The 17,347-nt window shown below is 36.8% G+C and overlaps 1 protein-coding gene across 1 annotated transcript in view; it reads left to right on the forward strand.

The window, feature by feature from the left end:
• Positions 1 to 17,347, forward strand: part of EDIL3 (EGF like repeats and discoidin domains 3) — an 805,830-nt gene that overhangs the window by 165,242 nt on the left and 623,241 nt on the right. The gene's annotated exons all lie outside the window — the stretch shown is intronic.

The raw sequence follows: 17,347 nt of genomic DNA on the forward strand, positions 1-17,347 counted from the left end.
TGAATAGTTACTATAAAATAATATCATCTTTCCAATAATGAATACTTGATCAATTTGTAATATTTTCATGAATCCTCTTACATCCAGTGGAGTTACAGTCCTATCCTTTTCTAGCATTAACTGTTTAGCATACACTTCAGTTTACCACCCAAGGCATTTACAAGAAAGAGATAGACTGCTGAACATGGAAAAAGGCTGTCTATTAGAGTCAGAAAAGGCTGTGAAGCATAAGGGGCACAGAAGCCTAATGCCTTGGATCACCGCTGGAAATGTGCAGTTACCATCAGAAGTGTAATTCCCAAAGAGCAGTACAAAGCATGCAATGCGTGTATGGTTATTTTTCAGTGTATGTTCTCTATCTAACCACAAAAACAGGGACATAGGCAATTAGAGTTAGGCAGTCCACAGTCATTTTGTAATAAAAGATTCAGTCTTTTCTATTTGAACTTAATTTACTGTAGATATTAAACATGGGTAGTCAAATCATCTTGGGAAAAAGTTGTCGGTAATGAAAAATAACTTTTTCAGACATTTCTTCCTTTTAAGAAAACAGTGTAAATAGGAAACACTGTTTATCCCTCTTTGGAAATAAGCAAAAAAATAAATAAATAAAAGGAGGGGGAGGGGGAGAGAGAGGGGAAAGTAACAAGGAAAGGAGAAGAGAAGGAAGGTTAGAAACGAGAGAGAGAAGAAAAAAAGTGAAAATGAACCACATAAATGCTTTGTTTTTCCTGAGCCTGTAAGTCTCACATATAATCCAATTATATTTCAGAAGCCAAGTAAAATGAGTATAGATTCCTAACAAACTGAACCCAATTCAAACATTCAATTTTCAGTCACCAAAATGAATACTAAAAACGGTAATGTTCAAGAAATTAACAGTCTCCTATCAAGTCTCCTACACCTGGGAGAACTAATACCGGCGATATCTATTTGTATTTACTGCCACTAAAAAGCGAACTAAATTCTTTTATTGAAGATAACCTATTTAAAGAACAATATAAAAATAGTGTGTGCTCTATTTTCATCCCAAGTGCTCTATAATGATTTTCCTTTGTTTTTACTTGGAGAAAAGAATGATTTGAACTTTTCTTCAAGGTGGAAAGTCTGATACAAAATAGAAATTAAAAAAAAACCCTCATATTATTTTTTATTCCTGTGTTTTTCATATTCTTCCTATCAAAGCCTTTTTTTTTTTTTTTTTGGTCTGAAACTCAAATCTATAAAACAGCTTCAAATATTTAAAACAGTAGCAAATGTAATTTTTTTTTTTTATCCAGTGCATACTTTCTACAATTTGACCACTTACCCTCTTATTCTGCTGTTTGTTTAGCCATATGTTCACATAACCTTCAAGGGAACAATCTAACTTCACTATATGATTCATAATCTTAACCCTGCTTTTTATTCCCTCTCTGCAAAAGAATCATACTTTTCCTATGGCATTAATTACCCATTATGAGGTTTGTTTTTTTTTTTTAATATAGTTTTACCCATCTATAAAGATGATAGATATTAAGTCATGGAAAAATAGAAAAAAACTTTTTTTCTTAACTTATCAGTAGATTTTGCTTTTCTGTGATTTTCTAGAATGTGCTAGACATTCTGTTCTCACATTACTACCTGAGTGAGGTACTAGGTTGCTCTGCCTTTATCAATGAGAAAACTGAGGCTAAACATGATGACATAAATATTGTTTGCTTATTTCCTGAGGTATGGAGCTGGTTTTAGGGCCTCTGTAACACCAGGGTTTGAGCTCAGCAGCATGTCCATCCCTCCTAAAGCATTAGTGTTATGGACCTGATGCATTTAATCATGTGTCGTGTGCAGGAATCACGTCTTCTTTCTCTTTATGCATTTCCATGGCTGTTTCCATATTGTGTGCCATATGATTCATGTGAAGGAATGATTACATGAGTAATTCTAATGCACCTAATTTTCATGCTTAGAATAAGTTTTCTTAAAGAAACTTGGTTAAGGCTCTCAAATGCTTTTAGAAAACTGCCTTTTCAGATTTTTATAAAGCATGTTTTCATTATCTCTTTACAGGGGGATGTCCCTTGAAAGGAGGACTTATTTAAACACAAGTTTTACAAATAAACCTCTGAGCCTCAAACAATAATAGCAAATGCTTGACATGTTACATTTCTTTACTTAGGAATTGATCATAGAGTTTTACTTCACAGATTTAAATTTAAATTATAATCTAAATGATCTTAAAGATATTATTAAGGCCACATCTTCACAAACTAGGTGTTTATGCATAGCCGTAAGGGGTTAATCGAGCATAGACAGCACACACTTGAGACTCCAAATTGAATAATTTGATTTGTAAACAGGTACTTAGTGTACAAGAAGCCATTACACATGCAATTATCTGTCTTCAATTAATTGTGTGCATCTCTAAGGAGCGACTTAAGAATGTTTGTTTCAATTTCACTAGCTGTAAGGTCTGATATCTATAAACATTTATTTTACTTATGCTATAGCTTTAAACTTTAGAAAAGTACATTGCTAACAGCAATTATTATGTGCCTGTGAGGAAACATTGGGCCTGAGATAATCATACCCTGAGTTTAAGTCTTTTTCCTCTAGTTAGTCTACACTCTCCCCACACAAGACATATACCCAGAAAGAAAATCAAGCTCACTTCTCACTAGGATAGCAAACCATGTATTAAGAAATCTATATTTGTAAGTATAGAATTGCCTTTAGTTTAAAAAGTTCCTTTTCCATAATGTGTACTCCTTCCAACTGTAGGAATACCATAAACTTACTATGGTTGCTTTTCCCTATGCTATTCTTATAATAAACTGGATATTGATCATGCAAAGCTAGAACAAAGGTAAGACACAATATGGGCCTTTGAAGAAAGTTTCAAGGCATCATATTAGGGCTGGTTTTAGAGAGAGGACTGTTCTCTTTCATTTCTTCCTTGATTCAGTTCAGTTCAGTTCAGTGGATCAGTCGTGTTCAACTTTTTGTGACCCCATGGACCGCAGCATGCCAGGCCTCTCTGTGCATCACAAACTCAGGGAGTTTACTCAAACTCATGTCCATTGAGTCTGTGATGCTATCCAGTCATCTCATCCTCTATCGTCACTTTCTCCTCCCACCTTTAATCTTTCCCAGCATCAGGGTCTTTACATGAGTCAGCTCTTCACATCAGGTGGTCAAAGTATTAGAGTTTCAGCTTCAATATCAGTCCTTCCAATGAACACCCAGGACTGATCTCATTTAGGATGGACTGGTTGGATCTCCTTGCAGTCCAAGTGACTCTCAAGAGTCTTCTCCAACACCATAGTTCAAAAGAATCAATTTATTGGCACTCAGCTCTCTTTATAGTCCAACTCTCACATCCATACATGACCACTGGAAAAACCATAGCCTTGACTAGACGAACCTTTGTTGGCAAAGTAATGTCTCTGCTTTTCAATATGCTGTCTAGGTTGGTCATAACTTTCCTTCCAAGGAGTAAGCATCTTTAAATTTCATGGCTACAATCACCATGCAGTCACCATGCAATCATCTGCAGTGATTTTGAAGCCCCCCAAAATAAAGTTAGCCACTGTTTCCATTGTTTCCCCATCTATTTGCCATGAAGTAATGGGACCGGATGCCATGATCTTAGTTTTTGAATGTTGAGCTTTAAGCCAACATTTTCACTTTCCTCTTTCACTTTCATCAAGAGGCTCATTAGTTCCTCTTCACTTTCTGCCATATGGGTGGTGTCATCTGCATATCTGAGGTTATTGATATTTCTCCCGGCAATCTTGATTCCAGCTTGTGCTTCTTCCAGTCCAGCATTTCCCGTGATGTACTCTTCATATAAGTTAAATAAGCAGGGTAACAATATACAGCCTTGACGTACTCCTTTCCCGATTTGGAACCAGTCTGTTGTTCCATGTCCAGTTCTAACTGTTGCTTCCTGACCTGCATACAGATTTCTCAAGAGGCAGGTCAGGTGGTCTGGTATTCCCATCTCTTGAAGAATTTTCCATAGTTTGTTGTGATCCACACAGTCAAAGACTTTGGCATAGTTAATAATGCAGAAATAGATGTTTTTCTGGAACTCTCTTGCTTTTTCAATGATCCAGCAAATGTTGGCAATTTGATTTCTGGCTCCTCTGCCTTTTCTAAAATCAGCTTAAACATCTGGAAGTTCACGGTTCATGTATTGTTGAAGCCTGGCTTGGAGAATTTTGAGCATTACTTTACTAGCGTGTGAGAGGAGTACATTTCCTTGTTTAGCCTGTAAGAAATCCATTACTTTCTATGTTTCTATTTGCTTAAAAATTTAGTTCTACTAATCTGTGAGTGATTGATCCTCCTGTTCCTTTCTGTTCTCATCTTTTTCCTCCTAAACCTCATCCTCAGCCTTCTCCTCCTCCTTCACAACCATGCAAAGCTAGGAATTACAACTTCAAAACAATAGGAGGAAAATTATGGACTGTGTAACCTTCCTAAACAAGGCCAGAGTCTTCTGTGTCTTCCGACCCAAGCTTTTCCACGGGATTGCAAAGAGTCAGACACGACTGAGTGACTGAACTGAACTCAAGCTTTTAATGAGTCACTGGTACATTAATAACAATCATTAAATCATTGTTGAATGAATGAATATCTTTTTCTCTTAAGCATCAATATGGTGATATCATTCTGGGAATCCTTTCTGAATTGCCCAGTCTGAGTGTGCTGCCTTTCAATTTGCTGTTTTATTTTCTGCTATTTTAGTCTATTATATATAAGAGCCATGTCAAAGAGATGCATGAAAGGCTATGAGGCTCTCATACAAATACGTATCAGATTGAATTCTTATAACAGTGATTATTTTACTACTATGCTAAAAACCCATTCTTTCATGCAGCAAATGCTTTTTGAACACCTATGTTGCAGGCATGGCTCTAGGTGTTGAAGTATCAAGACTGAATTAAAAAATATTCCAGCCCTCAAGAAGCTTTATAACTTAATGAGAGAGACAGAAAATAAAGCAGTTAAATATGTAAAATATATAATATTCCAGAAGATAAGTGCTAAGGATAATGAAAACCAGGAAGTGTCAGAGAGGGATTGAGATCTTTTGTATCGTGACCAGGACAGGCCTACTTAAGATGAGATTTGAGTAAAGACCTGCAGGGAGGAATTTATATAGCCATACATATATTGCAGGAATATAATTTTAGGTAAAGGGAATAACATGGAAGGGCCCTAAGATGGGAATAGCCAAGATTGCTCAAGTAACAAGGAGGTCAGTGTTCTGGACGAGTGTTGGAATGCAGACTGGAATAATAGAGTGTGATGTCAGGAGATGAAAGAACCTGGGCCAGTGTAGATTTTGCTTGTCACAGAATTTTATTCTAGGTCAGATGGAAAGCCGGTAGACAGTTCTGAGTAGAGTGCTAATAGGAAAATTCTGGCTGTCGTATTGAGAATTGACCGTAAGAAAGGGCAGAAGTAGGGCAGACAGTTAAGAGGAGATTGCTTTTCTAGGCAGAAAAAGATGATGTCTTCAGCAAAATTGGGTCACTCTTTCAGGCTGAATTGAGTCCCTCTAAAATTCATATGTTGAAACCCTGCTCCCCAGTACCTCACAACATGATTCTGTTGGGAGATAAGACCTTCCAAGAGACAGTTAAGTTAAAATGAGACAGTTAGTGTGGACCCTAAACCAGTGTGACTGGTGTCCTTGTAAGAAGAAATAAGGACACACAAAAAGCAACAGTGATGTGAGTTCATAGAGAAGAGGACCCAGTAAAAAGGCAAGCCAAAGAGAGAAGCCTCAGAAAAAATATCCCTACCTGCATCTTGATCTCAGTCTTCCAACTTCCACAACTGTAAGAAAATAAATATCTGCCGTTTAAGCCACTCAGTCTGGGGTACTTTTGTAGGCAGTGCAAGCAGACTGATAGTCACTAAGGGTAGAGATGATTGGTCAAATTCTAGATATGTTTAAAACAGATGCTACAAGATTTTCTGATTAAGCCAACTTGAGGTATGAAGAAAGGAGAATTAAGGACACCTTGGTCTTTGGCCCAGCAACTGGTGGAATTGGAGTTGTCATTGGCTGACACAGGAAAGACTCCAAGAATAGTGGGTTTGTAGGGAAACATCACCGTAGGCACTCCCTTGATTCATGAGCATTTGAATGCAAATCGTCTATTTGGTAAATTTCAAGAACAAAAATAGGGACATATGGAGGTGAAATAAGGAAGGCTGCCACTGTGGATGTTCTGTTAAGCTAGATGATGACAAAGAATGTCTGAAGTTAGCTTGATTTTGTTGTTGTTTAGTCACTAAGTCGTGTCCAACTCTTTTGCAGCCTCATAGACTGTAACTTGCCAGGCTCCTCTGTTGATGGAATTTCCCAGGCAAGAATTTTGAAGTGCGTTGCTAATTCCTTCTCCAGGGTATCTTCCCAACCCAGGGATTGAACCTGCATCTCTTGTGTCCCCTGCCCTATCAGGACAGAGCACTACAGGTAACTCTGAAATATCCTGCCTTGACAGTGAGAAAGTGGAGGCATTTATCCGCACCTAGTCACTGGTTGGATGGTGATTCTGCAGCAGTCTTGGCTTCATAGTGAGTTTCTTCAGTTGGAGGAAATAGTCTTCAAGCCCAGAATTGCAGATACTGATGGTTGGAAATGAGAAGTCAGCCAGGGCTTTTCAGTGAGTGAGTTTAAGCAAGTTTAGGTAAGTGAATGGAGGCACCTATGGGGCAGAAAATGATGGTAGTAACTACAAGGAGTAAGCAGGAGCTTGTGTGGACCAAGGGAAGCTTGAGCTTCTTTTAGACATCCAACTGGAAATGTCAGTAGCACGTCTGGATTTCATACCTGGCTGCTAAGAAGGGAGTCAAAGCACTGTCAAAATGACACTTAATGTAGCAACTTTAACCCAAGGAGTAGAGAAAAGAAAAAACTGAAAAAGGTATGAGATAACTATGAGATATCCTATGAGATAACTGAATTTGAGTCATAATGCATACTGTTGAAGTGATGGTAAATCCAAGTATGTATTCCACATTTATTGTAAGAAAAAAAAATGAAAGGCCAAATTCTATCATCTTTTTTCAAGATTCCGAATTCTAGCTGTTTGTCCTCTTTCATTATCAAGATTTTAAAATTACAGCCTATAACATCTAAAGGATTTTGTTAAGGATTTATTACAGAAGGTCAATGGCTTAAAATGGATTAGTTGTAATAACTCAAGGTGTGTATAAATCCTTACCATCAATACTCATAAAAGCTCAATAAGAAAGAAGTCTGAAGGACTGTATGGATAATTCTGATTAAATATGAATCTTTCTCAGGATGGGTTCAAAACCTCCACAATAGTTTATTGTGTCAACAGAGTTATTTCATAAACATCATCAGGGTAAAAATATTGCTTTTAGAGCAAATTTCCCTAATTTTTCTTTGAAAACAAAACTTCCCTAGAGTTAGAGTTAGATTTCCCAAACTAGACATTCACAGATATCTAAAACAGAACGTGTTTAAATATAAACACAATCTGCCCCATAAAAAACCTGTCCTTCCTTATGGGTTACTTATCTATGTCATGCTTATTACTATCCACTAAATAGTCCAGGCAAGAAGACTGGGAGTCATGTTTCCTTTCTTCTTTTGTCCCCTAATAAATGGTACAATCCTCCATGCAATTACTAGAGTCAAAAACCTAAGAGTCTTTCCATTTCCCCACATATAGTATGTCCTGTTCATCAGTATCCCTTGTCAACTTGACCTCCAAAATGTACCCCAGTCTAAATTCATAAAGGGACTTCTTTCCATCTTTCTGCTACTACCATCCTTGCTAAATTACCATCATTTTGAATGGATTTTTGCAATATCCTCCTAGTCTATCTTGTTACTTCAGCCCATCACTTTACCTACAGTCTATTCTCTATACATCAGAATGATGTTCTCAAACTTTGAAATCAGTTCACCTTGGACTCCCTTATTATAACTCTCTAATGACTTTCCATCACACAGGAATAAAACCCAAACTTTCCAGACCAGTTTACAAAACTCCACATAATCTGGCTCCTCAGTACTTCTGGCATTCTGACATCGTTTTCCCTCTCCCACTCTGCTCAGATACACTGATTTGTTATTACTTATTTTAACCCATCTCATCTACTTTCAAATTTTAAATAAGGGTGTCCTTAAGAATGAAGAGGACATAACCAAGTAATGTGTAGTAATGTGCAATCAAAAATCATTCCAGTGTGGTTATGATGAGCACAGCCATGGTATGTGCTGGGGACCCAGCAAGTTTATGCTGCTGCAGCATAAACAAGGCACGATGAGAGACAGGTCTAAACAGGTAGCAAGGAATGAGGTTATGACAGTCATTCCAGACTTTGTTAAGAGTGTTGGGAAATTATATTTTTGGTAATGATATGTGATCAGACTTCTTGCAGATATTATAAAAAGCAGTATATCCTCTCCAGTTGGGACGGGAGACACTTAGAAGAGTTTTAGCATTTTGCATACAGTTTCACGGGCTCCTGGTCTCCTGAACATCATTCTTGGACTGAAGTTAAGAATCCTCGTGTGTCCCTTGGGGTCACTGAATGATGTTAACTAGTGTGGCAGTTTTAGGTAGTGAATCATGATAGCCTTTGTCACTAGAATGAATGTGAGGAAGACACTATTGTAGATGAGAAGAATGTTTAGGAAATTATTCAGGAAGTCCAGAAGTGATGATAGAGGAAATGATGGATTGTGGAGACATTACTTGTCCGATGATGTCCAGAGAAAATAGTGATGGGATTGTATGTGGACAGTGATGGGGAAAGAATAGTAATGTCTGTCCCATTTTCTGGCCTGGGATCCTCATACACCCCAAGCCATTTGACTTCCCTCTGTACCTTTAACTCCTGTTAGTGATGTCAATAATACCATAATAAACCATACTAGTTTACATTTTCTGTTGACTCCTTGGAGAGTTCAAAAATTTTTGAGTGAGTAAGTAGTCTAGGCACTTTATATATACAGTCAGTCCTTACTTGAGGTAGTTATGTTCTATAAATTCACCACAAACACTAAATTAGTAAATAGTAAACAATTGTTCTTAGGGTGAAATAGGATTAAGGCCATGTAAGCCATACATTTGTTTCCTCAGTACAACAATACATAACCATGTTTTAAATGTTTAAAGAAAGCTTGTCTAATATGTATTGTTACTTAACATTGAATTCCAGACTAACAGCACTAACTTATGACTAAACAAAGTTTGTCTGTTTAGCATATATATATATATATATATTTTTTTTTTTTCCATAATGCACCTCACAACCTTCTTGCACTTAGGAATACTAGCCAGCACTTCAGCAATATGCTTAGGGAATATTTTCAACAGCAAAATCATCAACAAAAAGCACAAAAATATGGTAAACATGGCACTAAATAGCATAAAAACCATTGATATGAGAGCTGAATCAAGATAGCAGAGCATCATCCTGATTACGCCCAGCTGAGAAAGTGTGCTGTTGAGGAACTCAAATTTTTCAACAATGTGCAAATCTGTAAATGATAGCAAAGTCCCAGGAGAATTGCTTTTGGTGTTACAAGTATATTGTGGCAAGTGAGCAAATATTGAATCCACAAATAATGAGGATCAACGATCACACTTTTTCTATTTAGATATGCTAAAATTCACAGAAACAATAATATAATCTATCAGTCTAATATGCCAAACACCTGGATTCACCAATTACAAAGATTTTGCAATGTTTCCTTTATTGATCACCTTTCTTCTCTGTTATTCTTTGCTAAAATGTTTTAGGAATTAATTCCAGAGAGTGACACCATGTTATTTCACTCCTGTACATTTCCGAAAGAAATAAGGACATTTTCTTTTACAATTGCAATGCCATTATTACACCTTACAAACTTAATACTACAAACTTACATACTTAATAATTCTTACAAACGTAATACTAACTCCTTTGAATTATCTAATAAAGATGATCAAATATTTCTAAACAAAAGTTATCATCATAGGCTTGCTGCTGCTAAGTCGCTTCAGTCATGTCCGACTCTGTGCAACCCCATAGATGGCAGCCCACCAGGTGCCTCCATCCCTGGGATTCTCCAGGCAAGAATACTGGAGTGGGTTGCCATTTCCTTCTCCAATGCATGCATGCATGCTAAGTCGCTTCAGTCGCGCCCAACTCTGTGTGACCCTAAGGACAGCAGCCCAACAGTTTCCTCTGTCCCCAGGATTCTCCAGGCAAGAATACTGGAGTGGGTTGCCATTTCATCCCCAAACACAGGTCACACCTTCTCAGATCTGACGCAGTTGGTCCAAGGTATGGACTGAGCTCATTTTTTTTTTCTTTTTTTTCACCAAAGCTCTTTAGGAAGTTCTAACTGACAGCCAAATATAGGAACTGTTATACATGGAAACGATGTCCGTTTACCCTACAGCTAGTGTTACTAAGGGTTATCAGTAAAGTCGGATGAGAACAGCGAACCTCTCCTTATTAGAGCTCACCAACTACTTTTGATGGACTAAGTCTCTTCTGAATTTAATTGATTTTAGGATGTTAGGTTAGAAATCTATGGAGCCACTAACCAAACTAATTTATCAGCAGCTCTGTTAGAGCCTGAAAGGGCTGAATTTTTTTTTCTTCTGAAAAATGCTTGCATTAATCTCCAATGTATTTGCAAAATAAAATTGAATATTTAGAGAAAAGCTTCAAAAATATGTATAATTTACATTTTAAAAAATAGTTTAAATTATTATTAATTCCTGTTGAATTTTATAAGTCAAATACCCACAAATTAATATAAAAATGTTTAAGCAACTTAACAGAATGATTTTAAAATAACATAAATTCTGGTGCTTGAGCAATAGGGCTTGAAATAGATGAGATTCTTGTGGCCCTAATAATATTAAAGCCATCAAACAAATATTAATGCTAAATGCTTGAAAGCCAGCTTAGAGAAGAGTTCAGAGACTTAAAATAGCATAGATGAAAATTGACCTGAGAAAATTAAAATGCAGTACCTGTTTTAAGTTACATGCTAAAATTTTGCATTGTTTATAACAATCTGACTTTTCAAAATTATAGTTTAATTATATTTTACTTAAGTTAGAAATTCAAAACCCTTACCTTCAACTGTGAGCTCTATACTGGCATTTCCTTGAATAGAAGAGATGCTGAGGAAGACTTTGCAAAACCACTAAAATCCTTTGGAGATTTACCACTAGAGAACAGTTGCATATCTGTATTTCTGTCTATAATATAGCAAATAACAACATAATAATAGCAAAATAGCAGAATTTTATTATATCTCTATTATAAATTACTTCTACTAAAAATGTATTGAGCTTCACAATAATTTATGGATTAGATAGGACCAGTATTGTTATTCCCTAAAGAAATTGAGGTTTAAATGTTGACTTGCCCAAGGTATCAAGGCTTGAACATTGAGATTCATATCACTTACAGATCAAAAGATTTAGAATATGATAGGCATGTACATGAAAGAAGCCAGACTTACTGTAGTGAGAACTGTATTTGCACCTTTTTTACATTCAGAGACAAGAGCTATAAATAGCTCCTGCTAATGCTCTCATGGATCTCTGTATAAAGGTTCCACTGAGTAGAAAGAATTATCAACTAAAAGGGAAAGACATATAAAACAGCCAATGAATGAGAAGTTAGAATTGGATGTAGAGGCATATTATTCTTTAGGAACAAAGAAAAATAAAAAGAAAACAGAATGAGTGTGGATTATAGACTTGTACATGGTAATAAGCACTACAATTTAATAAAACCATAAATAAAAGCAGCATGATCTGTGGATGCAATTATCTCTACCTTGGAACTCTACAACATTACCTATTCCGATGAAATACAGCTCACTTTATTTTAATTGAATGAACCTGCCTAGTTGGAAACATTCTCTGACAGTTGTTCTGTTGAAGTCTCAATATCTTTGTGAGTTAACTGAAAGATGTGTCTTGGAAAGAAGAAACAGTGAGACAAGGACAGGAGATATTTTGGGAAATGTAGTGATAAGGAAACAGGCCAAATAACACTTACTGTCTGGATGTATTAACCACTACTGGACTGGAGAAGGAGGCATATTTGAACACAATTTAGAAAGAAATGTGATCAAAACAAATTCTTCTTATTTTATTACATTGGGTAACAGAGGTTCAACTTATACTTCTTGTCTGTTTCTATTTCCCCTATAAATCCCTCTTCTGGAGGTCTTGGGAATGCAGTCAAGTTGACAGATCTGATCTTATCTGCAGAGCCTTCAATCAAGAACTAAATGCAGTTTAACTAAATTTAAAGTCATAGCCAGAGAGGGCTTAAATATCAGTGTGTGTGTGAGTAAACATGTATCAATTGTATAGGAAACCTCTGTGTGGAGTACTAACAAAGAGAACTGAATAATACAGATAATAATAATAATACAGGCTCACTGAAAACCAATTACAGAAAAGCAACACTGTGTTCCACGGAGCTGAAAAGTGTTATTTAGATACCATTAGAACATATGAACCACAATAACTCAATACCTTAGGAACTTATTAAAATCCTCTGTCATCGTACTTTAAATAAGTAGCTAGGTAAAACCTAAACGTTTGGAAGATTTTTTACATTATAGTTTATTAAAAAGGAAGATTTACAGTTTATATTCAGATCCTGTTAGCAGTTCTGCCACTTACTTAGTTGCATGGCTTTTGGAGAGTCACTTAAATTCCATGGCTGTTGGTTTCTACCTCTGTATAGTAAAGTTGGTTTAGAACCATATTAAAAATGGCACCCCACTCCAGTACTCTTGCCTAGAAAATCCCATGGACGGAGGAGCCTGGTGTCCATGGGGTCGCAAAGAGTCGGACATGACTGAGCGACTTCACTTTCTTTCTTTCTTTCAAGAATATATAAATTGGTGATTGCATGATATCTGTGTTGAAAAAGTTAAAAAAAATTAGTTCATTTTATTAGACTTAAATCATATATCAATAGAACTTCTAAAAAACATGTTAATCCATTGGTAATATAAGAAGTCCTAATGTATTTTTTCTCAGCCATGTACCAGTATTGAAAATGTGGTGTTCTCAAATTGCTGTATTTGTCAACGAACAGCACACTTCATTCACAGTTTCAGTTTTTCATTCATTTAACCAATACTTATGAGGTAATGTCTGTGTTCCAGATATTCTGCTATACAGTGGGCATGTGGCAAGGTGCCCTGCTGGCTGGGTCATAGATTTTACTGGGAGATGCACAGAGTAAGCAAAGGAAAATGTAAAACTGTAGCTACATATGGTGAAAAATGATTAGAAGAAAAATGCTTTGAGAGATAGTCCTGAAGAATCTATCTCAGATTAGGAGACTAGGGAAGGCCTACCTGAAAAATAGAAGAGGCTATCCAGCAGTCTAACTGCAGAAATGAGTAAGGGCCCCAGTGAGAAGATTTAAGGGAGTGAAAGGATATATGAAGTAAGTGTGCTAAAGAAAAAGACAGCCTAAGAGAAGAAGAAAAGACAGACGAAGGAGCTGTGTAATGTAGAGTACTTAAATTTCCTTAAAGGATTTAGGACACTACTTAAGGGGAACTGACAACTCTTATAGCCTTTTAACCTTGGGAGTGGTAGAAAGTGATTTTACATTTTACAGAACACATCATGAAAACTGGCCAAAGATTAAGGAGGGCCATAACAAAGTATGAAGCTAGACAATAGGGAAAGAGAAGTTGGTGGCAATGGTAGAGAGGAGAAAACTTGAGTAGTATTAAGGAGATGAAGGTATATTTTTACTGAAACCAACCTCCCCAGTTGTGGGGGTTTGTTTTGTTTAGTCTAGGACTGGTTGGTTTTCACCAGATATTCAGTTCATGGGTCCAGGCAAGAAGAAAGCAGAGGGCAGAAGGTGTTTGCAAGAGTGTGGTTATATGGATCAAGAAATTTAGGTAGGGTACGGAGGCAATAGTGGAGAAGGCACCCCCACTCCAGTACTCTTGCCTGAAAAATCCCATGGACAGAGGAACCTGGTAAGCTGCAGTCCATGGGGTTGTGAAGAGTCGGACACAACTGAGCGACTTCACTTTCACTTTTCACTTTCATGCATTGGAGAAGGAAATGGCAACCCACTCCAGTGTTCTTGCATGGAGAATCCCAGGGGCGGGGGAGCCTGGTGGGCTCCCGTCTATGGGGTCGCACAGAGTCGGACACAACTGAAGTGACTTAGCAGCAGCAGCAGCAGCAGGGAGGCAATAGACGAAGGAGCAAATTGACAGTAGGTGGTGGGATTCATGGATTTGCAGCCTCTACGATGCTGTAGAATTTTAACATGGGAAAAGGGCATGCTTTACGGAAAGTGAACTGAAAAGATGAAATAATGTGTTCTGAAAGTAGAGTGTTTCAGAGAGAAATTTTAGGGGAGGGAGTATCACTCCCTATGTAAAAGTCACCAAATGGTGAAAGGCATTAAACAAAACTAGAAGACCAAGACATGACTGCATCGGTGAATAAGTGAATGTAACTTGAGACTTATATCACACTTTTATCATAGTCTGTGTAACTTAGCTCTGTGCCTTAATGATACATGAGCAATTTATAGAAATGTCTGTTATTCAAACGATAGGCTTAGGGCTTTTTAAAATAACATTAAGGTGTAATTTATATTAATTTTACTGCCATATCATGTTACTGAAAAGCTATCAAAATCAGTATAAACTAGAGTTAATGCAGAATTATCTCAGATTTTTAATAATAAATTTCTAACCTTTTAAATTGAAAAAGTTGTTAGCAATATACTGTCATGTCAATTTAAAAAAATCATTTGGCTGATTATTTAAAAGAAATAACTTATGAAGTTTTAAAATATGAGATGACAATATATGTGATGAATTTATCTGTAATTTATATAATTAACTCCAAAAGAAAATGAAGCCCCATTCCATAATCAAAACATGCTGTAGCTTATACATTTATATACACAAAATTATTGCATTCAAAATTAATTTTTTGCCCATAATTTATCAACTCATTATGTAAGGATCATCATCCAAAATGTAAAAAAAGAAAAAAACTATGCCAACATCCGTTGGATCATGGAAAAAGCAAGAGAGTTCCAGAAAAACAACTACTTCTGCTTTATTGACTATGCCAAAGCCTTTGACTGTGTGGATCACAACAAACTGTGGAAAATTCTGAAAGAGATGGGAATACCAGACCACCTGATCTGCCTACTGAGAAATCTGTATGCAGGTCAAGAAGCAACAGTTAGAACTGGACATGGAACAACAGACTGGTTCCAAATCATTGGGAAAGGAGTATGTCAAGGCTGTATATTGTCACCATGCTTCTTTAACTTATATGCAGAGTACATCATGAGAAATGCCAGACTGGATGTAGCACAGAGTGGAATCAAGAGTGCCAGGAGAAATATGAATAATCTCAGATATGCGGATGACACAACCCTTATGGCAGAAAGTGAAGAAGAACTAAAGAGCCTCTTGATGAAAGTGAAAGAGGAGTGTGAAAAAATTGGCTTAAAACTCAACATTCAGAAAAGTAAGATCATGGCATCCAGTCCCGTCACTTCATGGCAAATAGATGGGGAAACAATGGAAACAGTGACAGACATGATTTTGTTGAGCTCCAAAATCACTGCAGGTGGTGACTGCAGTGAAATTAAATTAATAGATGTTTGCTCCTTTGAATAAAAGTTATGACCAACCTAGATAGCATATTAAAAAGCAGAGACATTACTTTGCCAACAAACATCCGTCTAGTCAAAGCTATGGTTTTTCCAGTAGTCATGCATGGATGTGAGAGTTGGACTATAAAAAGAGCTGCTGCTGCTGCTAAGTCACGTCAGTCATGTCTGACTCTGTGTGACCCATAGATGGCAGCCCACCAGGCTCCCTTCCCTGGGATTCTCTAGGCAAGACTACTCAAGTGGGTTGCCATGTCCTTCTCCAGTGCATGAAAGTGAAAAGTGAAAGTGAAGTCACTCAGTCGTGTGCAACTCTTTGCAACCCCATGGATTGTAGCCTACCAGGCTCCTCCATCCATAGGATTTTCCAGGCAAGAGTACTGGAGTGGGTTGCCATTGCCTTCTTCATAAAGAGAGCTGAGCGCTGACGAATTGATGCTTTTGAACTGTGGCGTTGGAGAAGACTCTTGAGAGTCCCTTGGACAGCAAGGAGATCCAACTAGTCCATCCTAAAGGAAATCAGTCCTGAATATTCTTTGGAAGGACTGATGCTGAAGCTGAAACTCCCATACATGGGCCACCTGATGTGAAGAAGTGACTTATTTGAAAAGACCCTGATGCTGGGAAAGATTGAAGGCAGGAGGAGAAGAGGATGACAGAGGATGAGATGGTTGGATGGCATCACTGACTCAATGGACATGAATTTCAGTAAACTCTGGCTTCCCTGATGGACATGGAAGACTGGCGTGCTGCAGTACATGGGATCGCAAAGAGTCAGACATGCCTGAGCAACTGAACTGAACTAATGTTTAATGTGAGATGAGACTTAAATTAGTTGAATTGTTTTTAAAGCTAGAAAAAGATTTTTATGTGTCCTCTATGTACTAGGTTTTCTATAAGCATTAATAAGTAAAACCAGGTAGTTTCAAGAAATTGCTGTTACAAATATTTTTTGCTTATTTTTTTTGTTTCCTTTATATGATATTTTTGAATTTCAAGAAAATAATATTATGATGTTTACATTAAATCAATGTCCTGTCTTTTATTGTTGAACTAAAATGGAGTAGGCAAACTTCAATATAGAACTTCCTTTATAATGGTGTTTTATCATGAAATCAACAAAGTATTCATCAAATTTATTTTTAAACATAGCACTGTCTTATACAGATTGTTCACAGTAGGTTAAAACAATATTTCACCGGTCATTTTAAGAACAGCAAACTCATATATTAATCCCGGAACAGGAAGGTCAAGGACACTACTTTAAAGAATGATATGTCATTTATAACCTAATCTCTAATCCAGGCTCCTCATTCTCCTTTTTCTTTAACCAAGCTATCCTTCATGAATCGACTTCAATCTCTTCTTTTCCATTGAATCTTCCTGAGCAAATCCATCTCATACAGAAATTTCCTTGTTCTTAACTCACAACTCTTTCTGGACTCATTAAGCATGAAATATCATACATCACATTTTCTATATTTGTTATTTAACGTCTCATGGTCACAATATATTTCTACAGTTAGATCACAAATTTTTGTAAGGACACATACCGTGTGTTATTTTCCTTGAATATATTTTTTTCTTTCTTAAGGCCTTAGTTTTTGAGCAATTTAGGGTTTACAACAAAATTGAGGAAAATATACAGGGATTTCCTATA

This window comes from Bubalus bubalis, chromosome 9 (assembly GCF_019923935.1).
Source record: "Bubalus bubalis isolate 160015118507 breed Murrah chromosome 9, NDDB_SH_1, whole genome shotgun sequence".
NCBI lineage: Eukaryota > Metazoa > Chordata > Mammalia > Artiodactyla > Bovidae > Bubalus > Bubalus bubalis.